The following is a 15,674-nucleotide window of genomic DNA, read 5'->3' as shown; positions in this document are numbered from 1 at the left end:
ATTACAAAAAAATCAATGTGAAAAAATAAATTTGTAGCCCAAACAAGAAAACAAGAAAAAAGAAAGAAAAACATCTTAAACCTGAAAATGAGAAAGCAGAGGATGTCAGTCAGGAAGCAGAGCCATGAATAAAGACATTGCTAGATATTCACCAATGTTGGCACCTCTTTGCATTTGAGCCAAAGTTTTCTTCAAAGTAGGAGACAAATAAAGCTGTAAAGTTATCCAATAGACAAATGAAAATGCAATAAGTATTTGATCTGATATTCCAGTTTTATTCCAGATAATCAGTTGTAGCTTTCTACATTGGAGTCTTATATACTACTTCAGTGAATTAATATTATCAGTTGAATGAAGAAAGTGAGATAGAATTGATAGTCTGAGGACAGACACTAGAAATTTATTTTTTTGTATTCAAGTGTTCCCACCCTATCAAGAGTTTCTGTTCAAAGATTACTTGCAGCCGAAGATATTTACACAGCTTCATTAAGAAAAAACCAAAATTAAACAAAAAACCCCACCGTATACGTTCAATAATAAAAGGGATTTCTAAATAAATTATGGTACACCTGTAAGATGAAAGATTATGCGGCCATTAAAATTACTCATGTGAAGAGTGAGAAAATGTGTTTTATAATTTTATGAAAATGCAGACAATAAAATTAGATCTATGGGATGATCTCAGTTAGGGAAAATATGCTTTAAAAAAGTGTGGAAGGAAATATAACGACATGTTAACAATGTTGCCTTTGGGTAGTAAGATTATGGATACTTTTCTTTTTGTACTAATATGTTTACTATTTTGTGGATAATTTTTTTGTAATCAGAAAACAGTAAACTATTTTTTAAGCCAAAGGCATCCGCACCTTTCCGTCTCTTGTGTACTATGGGAATATGCATTTTGATCTGACCATTGATTGTGGCTCTTTCGACAAAGTGCAGAGTTATTGTGACTTATGGTTAGTTCACAGAGGCTTAGTATCTTTAGGCTGCCCAATTGGTTTAGCAGCTCTTCAACAATCATTTATTCTTCTAGCAAATGGCACCACTGGACAGAACAGTGAGATCCCATTGACTATCCTAATTTGAAAGCAATGGACGAAAAATACAAAGGTGGTTTTATTAATGAAAAGTGATGATTGATCTGCTGTAAAAGATAAAATGTTAAAATCCAAAATCTTACAGTGTTACTCACTGAGAATTCCCTGATGTCACTATTATTCCTAGAGAAAGTTTGGTCCATGCTGGGGCACTGTGAACCCTGAGTTGGATAGTAGCTTTTTTCTAGAAGCCTTGCACCTCACCTTACCAGGTGTGCGCAGAAATAGTGTGTTTAATGCTCTTTGATGTCATGAGCTCCTTATGAAAAATCTAGATCAATATATTGCAGTCATAATTATGATATGAATTCTGAAAAATTTTTCAGAATATTTTAAACAAGCCTTTCTACTTGAAACCTATAAAAGTTGAGAGAGATTTTTGAAGACAACGTGTCTTCATTATTTTCTTGGCTTTTCTCAAGATGACAGAATTTTCTACTCATCCTTACATTTTCTTTTTTTTTTTTTTTTTTTTTTGAGACGGAGTCTCGCTCAGTCGCCCAGACTAGGGTGCAATGGCGCCATCTTGGCTAACTGCAAGCTCCGCCTCCCGGGTTCACGCCATTTTCCTGCCTCAGCCTCCCGAGTAGCTGGGACTACAGGCGCCCGCCACCACGCCCGGCTAACTTTTTTTTGTATTGTTAGTAACGGGGTTTCACCGTGTTAGCCAGGATGATCTCGATCTCCTGACGTCGTGATCCGCCCGTCTAGGCCTCCCAAAGTGCTGGGATTACAAGCATGAGCCACGGCGCCCGGCCTCATCCTTACATTTTCAAAAGGTTTCAAATTTCAAGCTGTTTTACATTTTCAACAATCTTACAAAAACATTTGGGGGTGTGGCTTTCATTGACTGAATGTGCAAATTGTGGTTTTGCTTTAGATAGGGTATTCAGATTCAACAGTGGGCACCAGGATGCTACTTAGGGTTGGAAATGTGTTTGTATTGTTTTGCTTTACTTTTGGCTCACGCAGGTATGAATGGGGGGAGTCAGGTGGCATGGCCATGAATAGGACAGTTTCATTATTTTTTGAGATTCTTAAACAAATCTATTTGGAACATAATCTTGAACCAACCAAATCTCCTGGGAAGTCCTACCAGAAATGAATTCATTTTGCATCCACACTTCAAGGACATAAATTTATAAAATTGCAAACTGAACATTGCTTTTGGCCCATTAGGCAACCTCAGTAAGAAATGTGAAAGGGAAACAATGAACCTTCACCATCCCTAAGCTATCTAATATGCTTTTTTTCTTTGGATGATTTGAATCAGAGAAGTGGTACATTGCAGATGATTGGATCACTTTGTAATCCCAAAATTTGATTTCCATTGAATTTACATACATTGAATAAACTTTGAGTGAAAGATTGTCCATCTGTGATGATTGTTCATAACCGAAGTATGCTTGCATTACAATGTCTTATTCACCATTGTATCACCTGCGGCTACCACAGGACCTGGCGTAAAGAAGTCAGTCCTTCAGTAAATACTTGCGAAGTAAAGGAACTTTAGTTGCCTTGGATTTTAAAAGGTAGCCTGAAGACACCACGACGGAGATAATCAGAACTGTGTTGACATAAAGCTTGAGAGAAAATCACAAAAGAAAACAATTCTAACATTGTATAGGAAAGTCATCACCTGAAATTGGAGAAATCCCACGAATGGTACTAGCTGCAGTATTATCAAGGACATTGTTCCTGGTAAGCCCTTTAACCCCTCTTAGTTCACTTACTTGAAAAATGACGATGTTCTAGATCTAAAATGCTGTGATTCTTTCTGAGTCTCCTTCTATAAACCTTGCAGCCTTCTCTATGGACCACAACTTACTTGAAACAACTGAAGAGGTTTCTCTTGTCACTTTCCTCTCCTAGGCTCAAGCTACTACACTGGATTTTTTGAAGATCACATCTGTGTTCTATTTTCACTGCCCCTTCATATGCAGAAAATATAAGACTCTCTTGAGCCATCCTAATTAGGTTATAATGCAAACCCTAAATTGGCTGCACTCTTCTGTTTTTTGCCCTTCGTGCTTTATTTTAGTCTCTTTTCCACTCCCTACTTGCAAAGCAGTTTCCCAGGGTTGAGTCTGGAGTGATGTTTCGAATAAAGCCTCAGTAAATTTGAATTCACATCATTGGCCTTACCAACATAGTTTTTAAAAAACAACTCACAGACCTTAAGCAATCTCGGTAAGTAGCTTAACCAAATCAGTTCTAATATAGCTTTTTCAGTTCTAATATAGCTTTTAAGATGATTGCATCTTCTCAAACTCCAAGATCCAAATAGATGAGATTTTAGAAATCTCACAAAACGGACTAGTGGCCTCTCAAGCTAAACCTGGAGTACCTATCACCTTATTTGTGACTAATCTAGTGCCTGATATATACAAGTATATTGAATACATTTATTACCTTCCAGAGAGAAATTCTCGGCAGCATTCATCTGCTGTTTCTGTTTCCTTATCTGTGAGGAGTTTTTCCCCCTCTCATTTGCTTTCATAACTCTTTTCCTCACACACTCATATAAATTTAGATACTGCATGAAACAACTAACTCTGACTACAACCATAAAAAATATAGAAGCAGAGAATACATCCTATAGAGATAGGAACTTTGTATGCATAAAAAATTATGTATGATTGCGAAGCTAATGGTTAAATTTGTTCAGAGATATGATGACACTGGAAGACCTTAACAGCAGGAACAAGATGAGTGGAATCAAATACCAATTAAACAGAATGACTCTGGAGTGAGATCTACCAAATAATTTACTTTACTGGTTAATTAGCAGCTAGAATTTGTAGATGTTTTTTGAGTCCATGTATTGTTTATTTGGTCCTCACAACTACCTATGAAGGCAAGCCAAGCATTACTATTATCCCAGTTTCACAAATGACAAAGCTGGGGCCTAGAGGCTCAGTGTTTGCCTAAGATTGTACGACTAGAAACTGATAAAAACTCAGATCTTCTAACTGAAAAGTCCATCATCTTTCCAATACAATACATTGAATCTGATTAGCCAAAAGTTAAACTAAACCATTTTTTTAAAAAAGTTCTTCTAAAGTATATTCATATACTTGCTTCAGAAAAATAGATATGCTAACCATATGTAAGTCCTTTTATCATATAGATATAAAAAAGCCAGAATCCTACTATGACAAAAAAGACCCCAGTTTGTTATTATTACATATGAGTTTCATTTTAGTAGAGATGTTAATTGAAAGGACCATTGGGGTGGAGAAAGAGTGGTGAGTTTCAGTGCAGGTATAGCTCAAGTATGCCACTGACACAGCCCATATCCCAATCAGATAAATTTATTGCAGCCAGCTCTGCGAATATGTCCTTTTCTTCCTGGTAACTATGCCTCCATATGTAATGGAGTGAACTCTGTTTCTTTTTATGTCAAATTCCTGCTTACTCTTAATTTTCGACCCAAATGCTGCTTCCATCTAAATTCCCATAATTTTTATCTGTAACATCTTTTTGAACTTAACGCATTGACTTTGAAGTTATTTGGTGTACATATCATAACTCCTTGATCAACAGAGGACAGAGTTATTTCTTCTTTTTAATATCCTCGGGGGCTTTACACATAATGGTATTCCTTAGATTCTTGGAATCTACATTTAGGTAGATGTGGGATTTAACTAGGATGTGGTTTTACAGTGACACATAAAGCAATGAATAAATGGAATCCATAGAAGTATATTTGAGGCTGAAAATTAAGAAAAAGAATTAAATGTGTATTCACTTGAAAATAATCCTCAGAAGTTGCACTTAGGAAATAGGGAAAGGTTGGTAATAACGGTAAGTTGGTGCAAAGTAACTGCAGTTTTTGCCATTTGTTCTGTTGTAAGATTGCTGGGGTTTGAATGCTATCTCTAGCATTTACTAGTGGGATTGTATTGGGCAAGTTGCTTAACAACTCTGAACCTCAGTTTCTTCATCTGTAAATTGGACATAATATCTATCTCATTGGATTATTGACAGGATTATATAAATAACATATGTGAAGCAATTGATACTATGCCTGACATATAGTAAGCATTCATTACACATTTGTTAGTTAGTAGTATTAAGAGTAGTAATAATAGTAGTAAATACTGCCTGGTGCCTTTTTAAAATCTCAAAAGTTGTAAATAAAATGAAAGAATAAACTAATGTTAAAGGAAATAGGGGAAATTGGAAGGGGAAGTAGATGATGATTTCTAATAATCAAAAACACAGGATTTTATTGCAATCTAGACCTTAAGCTGAATTTTTATTGGTATATAATATTGGTACATTTTATAGGGTGTATAAGGTATTTTGTTACATGCATAGAATGTGCAATGATAAAGTCAGGGTATTTGGGGTATCTATCACGTTGAGTATTTACTATTTATATGTGTTGGAACATTTCAAGTCCTCTCTTCTAGCTGTTTTGAAACATACAATACATTGATGTTAACTGTAGTCACCCGACTCTGCTATCAAACATTAGAACTTACTCCTTCTATCTAACTGAATGTTTGTACACATTAGCCAACTTTTCTTCATTCTCTGTGCATACACACCCTTCCCAGCCTCAGATATCTATCATTCCACTCTCCACCTCGATGAGATCAACTTCTGTACTTCCCACACATGAGTGAGAACATATGAGAACATATGTTCTGGCTGGCTTATTTCACTAAACATAATGACCTCCAGTTCTATCCATGTTGCTGCAAAAGACAAGATTTCGTTTTTTATGGCCAAGTAGTATTCCATTGTGTATATATACCACATTTTCTTTATCCCCATTAATCTGTTGATTGTCACTCAGGTTGATTCCACAGCTTTGCTATTGTAAATAGTGCTGCAGTAAACATGGGGTTGCAGGTATCCCTTTAACATACTGATTTCCTTTCCTTTGGATGCATACCTAGTAGTAGGATTGCCGGATCATATGGGTAGTTCTATTTTTAGTTTTTTATGAAATCTTCATATTGTTTTCCATAATGGCTGTACTAATTTACATTCCCACCAATAGTGTATAATAAGGGTTCCTTTTTCTCTGAATCCTTGCCAGCATCTATTATTTTTTGTCTTTTTGATAATAGCCACTCTAACTGGCATGAAATGATATCTCATTATGGTTTTGATTTGCATTTTCCTGATGTTTAGTGATACTGAGCATTTTTCACATGCCTGTTGGCCATTTGCATGTCATCTTTCAAGAAATGTCTATATCCTTTGCCCATGTTTTAATGGGTTTATTACTTTTTTGCTATTGAGTTGTTTGAGCTCCTTGTATATTCTGGATATTACTCCTTTGTCAGATGAATAGTTTGAAAATATTTTCTCCCATTCCACAGGTTGTCTTTTCACTCTGTTTCCCTTGCTGTGCAGGAGCTTTTTAGTTTAATATCCCATTTGTCCATTTTTGTTTTTGTTGCCTGTGCTTTTGAGATTTAGCCATAAAATCTTTGCCTAGACCAATGTCCTGTAGTGTTTCCCTTACATTTTCTTCCAGTAGTTTTATAGTTTCAGGTCTTATATTAAGCTTTTTAATCAATTTTGAGGGGTCTTCTTGTGTGTGTATGGTGAGAGATAGGGGTCTAGTTTCATTCTTCTGCATATAGACATCCAGTTTTCCCAACACCATTTATTAAAGAGGGTATCCATTCCCCATGTATGTTCTCGGTGCCTTTGTCAAAAATCAGTTGGCTGCAAATATGTGGATTTATTTCGGGGTTCTCTATTCTGTTCTATTGGTCCATGTGTGCCTATTTTATGCTGGTACCATGCTGTGTTGGTTACGGTAGCCTTGTAATACATTTTGAAGCCAAGTAGTGTGATGCCTCCAGCATCGTTCCTTTTGCTCAAGAGTGCTTTGGTATTCAGGCACTTTTTGGGTTCCACATAAATTTTAGTATTGTTTTTTATTTTCTGTGAAAAATGATGTTGGTATTTTGATGGTGATTGCATTGACTCTGTAGATTGCTTTGGGTAGTATAGTCATTTTAACAATATTAATTATTCTAATATGTGAGCATGGGATGTCTTTCCATTTGTGTCCTCTTCAATATCTTTCATCAGTGCTTTGTCATTTTCCTTGTAGAGGTCTTTCACCCCCTTGGTTAAATTTATTCCTAGGCATTTTTTTTGTGGCCGTTGCAGATGAGATTGTCTTCTTGTTTTTTTCAGCTATTTCATTACTGGTGTATAGAAATGCTACTAATTTTTTCATATTGATTTTGTATTCTGCAGCTTTACTGAATTTGCTTATAAGATCTAAGAGTGTTTTGGTGGAGTCATCATGTTCTTCTAAATGTAAGATCATGTCATTTGCAAAGAGGAACAATTGGACTTCCTCTTTTCCAATTTGGATGTAGTTTTCTTTTTCTTTCTTTCTCTTGCCTGATTGCTCTGGCTACAACTCCCAGTACTATGTTGAATATGAATGGTGAGAGTGGGCATCCTTGTCTTATTCCAGTTCTTAGAGGAAAGGCTTTTAGCTTTCCCTCATTCAGTGTGATGTTAGCTGTGAGACTGTCATATATGACCTTTATTATGTTGAGATATTTTCCTTCTTTGCATAGTTTGTTGAGAGTTTTTTTTTTTTTTATCATGAGGCAGTGTTGATTTTATCAAATGCTTTTTCTGCATCTATGAGATGATATGGTTTTTGGCTTCATTCTCCTGATGTGATGTATTGTGTTTCTTGGTTTATGTATACTGAACTACCCTTGTATGGGATGCAATCTCACTTGATCCTGTTACATTATCTTTTAGTTAATTTTATTATTTTAATTTTTTTAGAGACAGGATCTTGCTCTTTTGCCCAGGTTAGAGTGCAGTGGCATCATCATAGTTCACTGTAACCTTGAAATCCTGGGCTTAAGCAATCCTCCCACCTCAACCTCCTGAGTAGCTAGGACTATAGGTGTGTACCAAAATTTTTTAAATTTTTATTTTGTAAAGACTGAGTCTCACTATGTTGCCTAGGCTGGTCTTGAAGTCTTGGCCTCAAGCGATCCTCTCACCCCAGCTTGGATTACAGGCATGAGCCACCATGGCCAGCTTGTATTATCTTTTTGATGTGCTATTGATTTCAATTTGCGGTAGTTCGTTGAGTATTTTTGCCTCCGTTTTCATCAGGAATATTGGCCTGTGGTTTTCTTTTTATGTCATGTTCTTGTTTGGTTTTGGTATCGGGTTAATGCTGGCCATGAACAATGAGTTGGGGAGAATTCTATTCAGTTTTTTGGAATAGTTGGAGAAGAATTGGTGTTGGTTCTTCTCTATAAGCTTGGTAGAATTCAGCAGTGAAGTCATCTGGTCCTGGGCATTATTTTGTTAGGAGACTTTTTATTACTCATTCAATCTTGTTACTGATTATTATTGATTATTGATCTGTTCAGGTTTTCTAGTTCTTCCTGATTCAGTCTTTATAGGTTGTATGTGTCCAGGAATTTATCCTTTTCCCCTAGGTTTTCCAGTTTGTTAGTGTATAGTCATTCCTAATATTCTCTGATGATCTTTTGTATTTCTGTGGTATCATTTATATTTCCTTTTTTTTGTTTCTGACTTTGTTAAACTGAACTTTAAGAATCCTAGTCTCCTCTCCTTTGTCCCACTTTTTATTTACCAAATAAATCAATCATTCCCCCATATCCTACTTCACAACTCTCAGGGAGTGCCCTATTGTAAAGTATCAAATCCACGTCATGTTTCCAGTAAAAAAAAAAAAAAAAAAAAATCATTTAAAATCAGTTTGTTGAAACCTTTTCTAAGTCTGCAGCATTCACTTGTCTATGGCACAGATGGCCCCAACTCACATCAGCCTCAACAGATTTATTTACTGTCCCCCTCCCCCAAGTGCCAGACACATAAACCTCAAAGGACATGGGACTACTGACCTTTTAAATGGATAGCATTTTAAAAGGATTCTGAGTTATCCGCTTACTCTACATCAAATAAATATGCTGCCTTCATCCTAACTCCTGATGGATACAAGGAAATGAGTAAAAGAAAAAAAATCTTTGCCCACAGCCAAGAAAGAAGAGAAAATGTCCAAGATCTTTTATCTAAAGGGAGTGAATCTGACTTTTTGGTTCACTTTGGAGATTGCTAAAAGATACTAAAGGAAGAAATTAACAACTAATTGTCCCTCAGCAGAAAGGTAAAAAAGCATGAAAGAATCTAGGGCAAATCTTTGTAAAGAAGTATAGGAGAAATTGGGCATTTTGGATAAATAGCTTGAGATTATACTCCTACTATGAGCTTTCAGACTTTTCACATGAATAATTCCCATCTTGGTAGGGCATCAAATCTATCACTAGAATATATAATCTTGATAAGTAGCAATGTTTGATTGTATTGAAAACTCTTTGCTTAGAAGCATCAACCAACTGGCTTTTCAAAGGCATGGCCAATGGTACACAAGTTCAAACTTGAACTCAGAATGTCCTGAGTGCATACACTAAGCCCAGCCTTGCTCTTTGCTTATTAGACTTTTTTCATCTGGAGGAGCCAATTACTACATTGTTACTTCTTCTTCATTGTGTTCCTGTCCCCACCCTGGAGCCCCAGGAGTTATTTGATCTATTGATCATAGTTTGTTGATTATGTGCTTTCATATCTGTCTATTTCCAAAGTAACATTGATAACAAAATACGTAATGGAGCTTATATGTTGTAGGTACTTTGATCAGTGAAATGGATTAAGGCCTGATTTTTGGATCAGGTACTTTGATCAGTGAAATGGATTAAGGTCTACTTTTCCTTAATTTATGAGGACATTCTGGGATCCTCTGAAATATCCACAAAACAGTCTGGTAGCTTCTTTTGAGCGCCACACTCTCCAGCATTTCCAGTAGTTACCATGGTCACAGGTGGAAAGAGGTTAAAACATCTTATATCATTCTGTTGTGATACTTTCTAGCATATAAACTCTTTCTCCACAGAGACATCATCAGCATTTATTTGGTCTAAGAACACAGAACGGAAATTCCTATGCTAGTTTAAAAAAATCATTTGAAAAGTTAAACTGCTCTACAGCAATGAGAATAAGAAATTATAGTTCCTCCACAATAACATATGTGAATCTCAAAACATAATTTGAAAGAAGCCAAACCGCAAACAATATATACAATATGATTCCACTTATTTAAAGTTTAGATACAGGTGATGCAAATATATAGTGTTAGAAGTCTGCAGAGTGGTCACCCTTGAAGGGGACGTGAGTAAATGGAATGGGGCATGGAGGGGGATTCTGGGAAGCTTGTTAAATTGTTTCTTGATCTGGGTTATAATTAAGTGGGATTTACTTGGTGGCAATTCAACCCTATGCTTATTATTACTTTTCTGCGTATATGTTACACTTCAACAAAAATTCACTAACATAATATAACTAAAGGAAATTTTAGTTTACTAAAAATATTTTGAATGTTCTATACAAAAAGTGATACATTAATAAATCATAGATAAAAATAAAAAGGTTTTAACAAGTTAAATGGGAAGCTATCATACCCAAAAAGTAAGACAATTGGGATAATAGGAAAAAGACTGGGAAATAATACAGTGAGGACTACAGTTTGGAAATGCAATCTATTTTATAAGCGAGGAAAATATATTCCATGCAGAAATTTAAGAGAAAGAATACTTCCAAACTGTATAGAATTTGATCAAACATCAAACCACTTCATTTTACAGACTGAGAGACAGAGAAAAGCTGTTTGTTCAAGCTCACAGAGCTGGCCACTGGAAACTATAACCCAAGCCTCCTCAGGCCTCTCTCCCTCCTTGTACAAGATGAGGACAACAGTTGAGCTCCATATCACAATACGACTTTTCAACACAACGACAGATCTGATAACATGGAAGGTTAGAGTGCAGGTGGATGGCTGCTGCTGTGTACCTTTTCAGATTCCAGCGCTCCAGACTTTGGGGATGTTCCAGGAGTGACTTTCCCAAGACTGTAATGAGTTATGAGAAGGCATGGGAAAGCAATGTCAGCTCCTGCTGAAACTTCAATGGCAGAGACTGAGTCAATCGAAGAATAGCAACACTTGAACATCTGGAAACACCAGATCCCAAGAATGAGTTAGCCTCATTTTAAATATAAAGAAATTTCCAGAGTTGACTAGAGTTGGCTACGAGGAATAATTTTAAAGATTAAATGTCAGGGGGCAGACTTCGTACACGTCTGTGAATACTGTATACTTCTGAATAGGCCAAAGCTCCCTCTCAGAAGTCTCCCACGGGAGAAAAAAATGAAATAAATATAAGAAGCCATTCCATTTCCTTTGTTCCCCAAGCAATAACTGACACTAGGGAATTCAAATAGATGTGGTTAAGTAAAGAGAGGAGTTAGCAGTAGGAGACTTAAGTCATATGGGCAGAAGAATTAATTTAGAAGGCAGAATCAACAGAGATGAGGTGACAAATGGGAACAAAGTAAAATAAGAAGTCCAACTCAATGGAAAGGATGCCTCCAGCCAATCAGTAGAAGGGCACTGCTTTCATAATTGTGTTTTGGTTTTCACCAAGTATCAGGGAATCACTCGACCAAAGGTGGGAACTTAGAACAACCATGAGATGGTAATGGCAGAGAAGAAAACCTTGGCAACAATGGTGATACAACTGGGAAAAGCAAAGGCCTCCATTCCCATCTGTTTTTTGAGATTCTTATTTATTTATTTATTTATTTATTTATTATACTTTAAGTTTTAGGGTACATGTGCACAATGTGCAGGTTAGTTACATATGTATACATGTGCCATGCTGGTGCGCTGCACCCACTAACTCGTCATCTAGCATTAGGTATATCTCCCAATGCTATCCCTCCCCCCTCCCCCCACCCCACAACAGTCCCCAGAGTGCGATGTTCCCCTTCCTGTGTCCATGTGTTCTCATTGTTCAATTCCCACCTATGAGTGAGAATATGTGGTGTTTGGTTTTTTGTTCTTGCGATAGAGATTCTTTTTTAAGAAAGAGATTTAAGACCCATGCATTGTTCATTTCACAGGTTCTATTTTGCATTACAACACAGGCAGTAATCCCAGGCCCTGTGTAGAATAATGTCTTCCTCGTGTTCCCCTTGAGAACCTACATTTGCTGCTAATGTGGGGCTGCATGTGATGACAGCCTGCTAGTTTCCTGCTGGTGGACTAATGGCTGCAACTAAGCACTCCTTTCAAACTGTGCTCAAACCCTTCATGTGGAGATCTCTTCCTTTGAAAGCTTGTCACAATTCAAGGACTGTGGAGATTAAGAGCCCATTTAAGGATTCAGCCACAAAAGCTGAAAATTATGCACTTTTAAGGACATCAGACATCTGGCAATGAATGTACAAAATGGTTGTAGGTTGGTGTTTGGGTAGAATCTCTGGAGGCTGGGAGACCAGGGCCTGAGGATGTATGGGTCTCTCTCACAGCCCAAAGTCCTTGAGGGAGTGGGCCAAGTGCTTGGGTAGATCACAGCTTGGAAGTGTCAATAGTCTTTTGTATAAATCATGGGAATTCCTAGAAGTTCTGCCTGCTAGTAGGTACATGATTCATTACATAGAATTATACATCCTTGATAAGCTGCAAGGTAGGTGCCCTCCAGAAATGTCCTAGTCAAATAATTGCCCAATTTTTTGATCCTTCTTCAGGTCATCTGACATGGTTACCCTATCCTAATGCAGCCCCTGGAGTCCTGGGGTACAGAGTGAGGTGTTTTTGCTTTGTCATCAGCAGCTTCCCAAAGAGTGGAAGAGTGCTCCACTCTTGAGTGCTCAGACTGCAGTTATCATGCCCCTATAAGGTTCTAGAACCGAAATAATTCCTGTAATTATCTGGCAAAACTCTACAACAGTGACATATACATGTGTGTGTATGCACAAATACATGTGGTATAAATCTATCAATTAGATTATTGTGATCTGCAAAATACCAACCGAAGTATATAACACGAGGCTGCTTCTTCCAAAACTCACCTCTCTTGGACAGACATCCTCTCTAAACAACATTAAAAGAGAGAAACACGCCACCTGGAAACCATGCTTCATCCTTCCCTTATCAGTGTAGCCTTAAACCAAAACATTGTCTTATCTGGCCTGTTTCCCAACCTTCTGTCCACCCACTGTGTGGTTCCATCACTCTGGGAATGTCCCTTTTGCATGCATTTGGCTTTCACTGGGAGTCTCACTTCAAGGATGCCAGCTTCTCATCTCCCCAAACCCTTCCTCAATAACAAGAATATCGAGGTTAGATAGACAAGTGAAGGGATAAAGGTGAGAGCCTGCTATAAAGATATTTAACTGATGAAGCCCATATCAATGTGGCTAAATGTAGCCATATACCAAAATTCAATTTGTGTATGTCTACATAGCTAGGATACCTGGCAAGGATCTGAAATATCAGTCTGTCACTTACGTGTCAGTAAAACTACACTGGAGAAACTGTACCAACTAAGTTCATATAGTCCTGAATTAAATTTTTTCCAATCCAAAAAGAACAATACACAATGTTCAGGACACTAAACATGAGTGCTGTGTTTTCCTACTTTTTATCATTTATCATGAATAAAACTCACATTAAAAAAAAACTCTCTTCACACAGACTCATCCAGGGAAGTGCCCACGTATGCCCTTCCTTCCAATCCAGTTCTCTCTTCATCACCAGATGTTCTTGATGCTCCCTTCACAGGCATCTCCAACCCTGGCGTTAGTAGTCTCTGCTGTGAAATTTCATGAAGGCCTTTTGAAAAGTTAGCAGCCAAGGATCTAGTTGTATGATTTGGGCAAGCAACTTAAACGCTGATGTCCTCAGTTTCCCAATCAGTTAAGGAGGGACCTAGGGTAAATCGTTATCAAAGTTTCTTCAAGTTTTGAAAAAAAAAAATCAAAGATGTTAGAAGAAAGGAGGGAGATGTTAGAAGAAAGGAGGGAGAAAGAGGGAGAGAGAAATAATTAGCTTATCTGTCTTGGGAGCTACAAGCTTCTTCCCCCATAATATTTTTCCAAATTCCCTAAGCTTCTCTCTGTCATCAAAAGACCAAAGCCTTCCTATTTCTCTAGCAAAACATATAATCAAGAATTTATTATTTTTATTTTTTTAATTTTATTTTTCCAGAAGTTATTGGGATTCAGGAGGTATCTGGTTACATGAATAAGTTCTTTAGTGGTGATTTGTGAGAGTTTGGGGCACCCATCACCTGAGCTGTATAGGCTGCACCATATTTGTTGTCTTTTACCCCTCCCACTCTTCCCCCTACGTCCCCGAAGTCCATCGTATCATTCTTATGCCTTTGCAGCGTCCTCATAGCTTAGCTCCCACATATCAGTGAGAACATAGGATGTTTGATTTTCCATTCCTGAGTTCCTTCACTTAGAATAATAGTCTCCAGTCTCATCCAGGTCACTGCAAATGCTGTTAATGCATTCCTTTTTATGGCTGCATAGTATTCCACCATATATATACACCACAGTTTTTTAATCCACTCATTGATTGATGGGCATTTGGGCTGGTTCCATGATTTTGCAATTGTGAATTGTGCTGCTATAAACATGCGTGTGCAAGTATCTTTTTCAAATAATGACTTCTTTTCTGCTAGGTAGATACCCAGTAGAGGCATTGCTGAATCAAATGGTAGTTCTACTTTTAGTTCTTTAAGGAATCTCCACACTGTTTTCCATAGTGGTCGTACTAGTTTACATTCCCCCCAGCAACGTAGAAGTGTTCCATGATTGTTGCATCCATGCCAACGTCTACTGTTATGGGATTTTTTTTTTATGGCCATTCTTGAAGGAGTAAGGTGGCATCATATTGTAGTTTTGATTTGCATTTCCCTGATCATTAGTGATGTTGAGCATTTTTTCATATGTTTGTTGACCATTTATATATCTTCTTTTCAGAATTGTCTGTTCATGTCCGTAGCCCACTTTGTGATGGGACTATTTGATTTTTTCTTACTGATTTGTTTGTGTTCATTGTAGATTCTGGATGTTAGTCCTCTGTCAGGTGTATAGATTGTGAAGATTTTCTCCCACTCTGTGGGTTGTATGTTTACTCTGCTGACTGTTCCTTTTGCCATGCAAAAGCTCTTTAGTTTAATTAGGTCCCAGATATTTATCTTTGTTTTTATTGCATTTGCTTTGGGTTCTTGGTCATGAAATCCTTGCCTAAGCCAATGTCTAGAAGGGTTTTTCCAATGTTATCTTCTAGAATTTTTATAGTTTCAGGTCTTAGGTTTAAGTCCTTAATTCACCTTGAGTTAAATTTGTATAAAGTGAGAGATGAGGATCCAGTTTCATTCTCCTACATGGGGCTAGCCAATTATCTCAGCACCATTTGTTGAAAAGGGTATCCTTTCCCCACTTTATATTTTTGTTTGCTTTGTCAAAGGTCAACTGGCTGTAAGTATTTGGGTTTATTTCTGCATTCTCTATTCTGTTCCATTGGTCTATGTGCCTTTTTTTTTTTATGCCAGTCACATGCTGTTTTGGTGACTGTGGCCTTATAGTATAGTTTGAAATCAGTAGTGTGATGCCTCTAGATTTGTTCTTTTTGTTTAGTCTTGCTTTGGCTATGTGGGCTCTTTTATGATTCCATATGCATTTTAG

The 15,674-nt window shown here is 37.1% G+C and overlaps 1 pseudogene; it reads right to left on the bottom strand.

The window, feature by feature from the left end:
* LOC129138881 (tigger transposable element-derived protein 1-like) overlaps window positions 1-14,341 on the bottom strand; it is a 158,629-nt pseudogene extending 144,288 nt beyond the window's left edge.
* Window positions 14,342-15,674: the final 1,333 nt, after the last annotated feature.

Source organism: Pan troglodytes, chromosome X (assembly GCF_028858775.2).
Source record: "Pan troglodytes isolate AG18354 chromosome X, NHGRI_mPanTro3-v2.0_pri, whole genome shotgun sequence".
In the NCBI taxonomy this organism is placed as follows: Eukaryota; Metazoa; Chordata; class Mammalia; order Primates; family Hominidae; genus Pan; species Pan troglodytes.
Note: the sequence above shows the minus strand (reverse complement) of the source record. Positions and strands in the feature narration are given on the sequence as shown.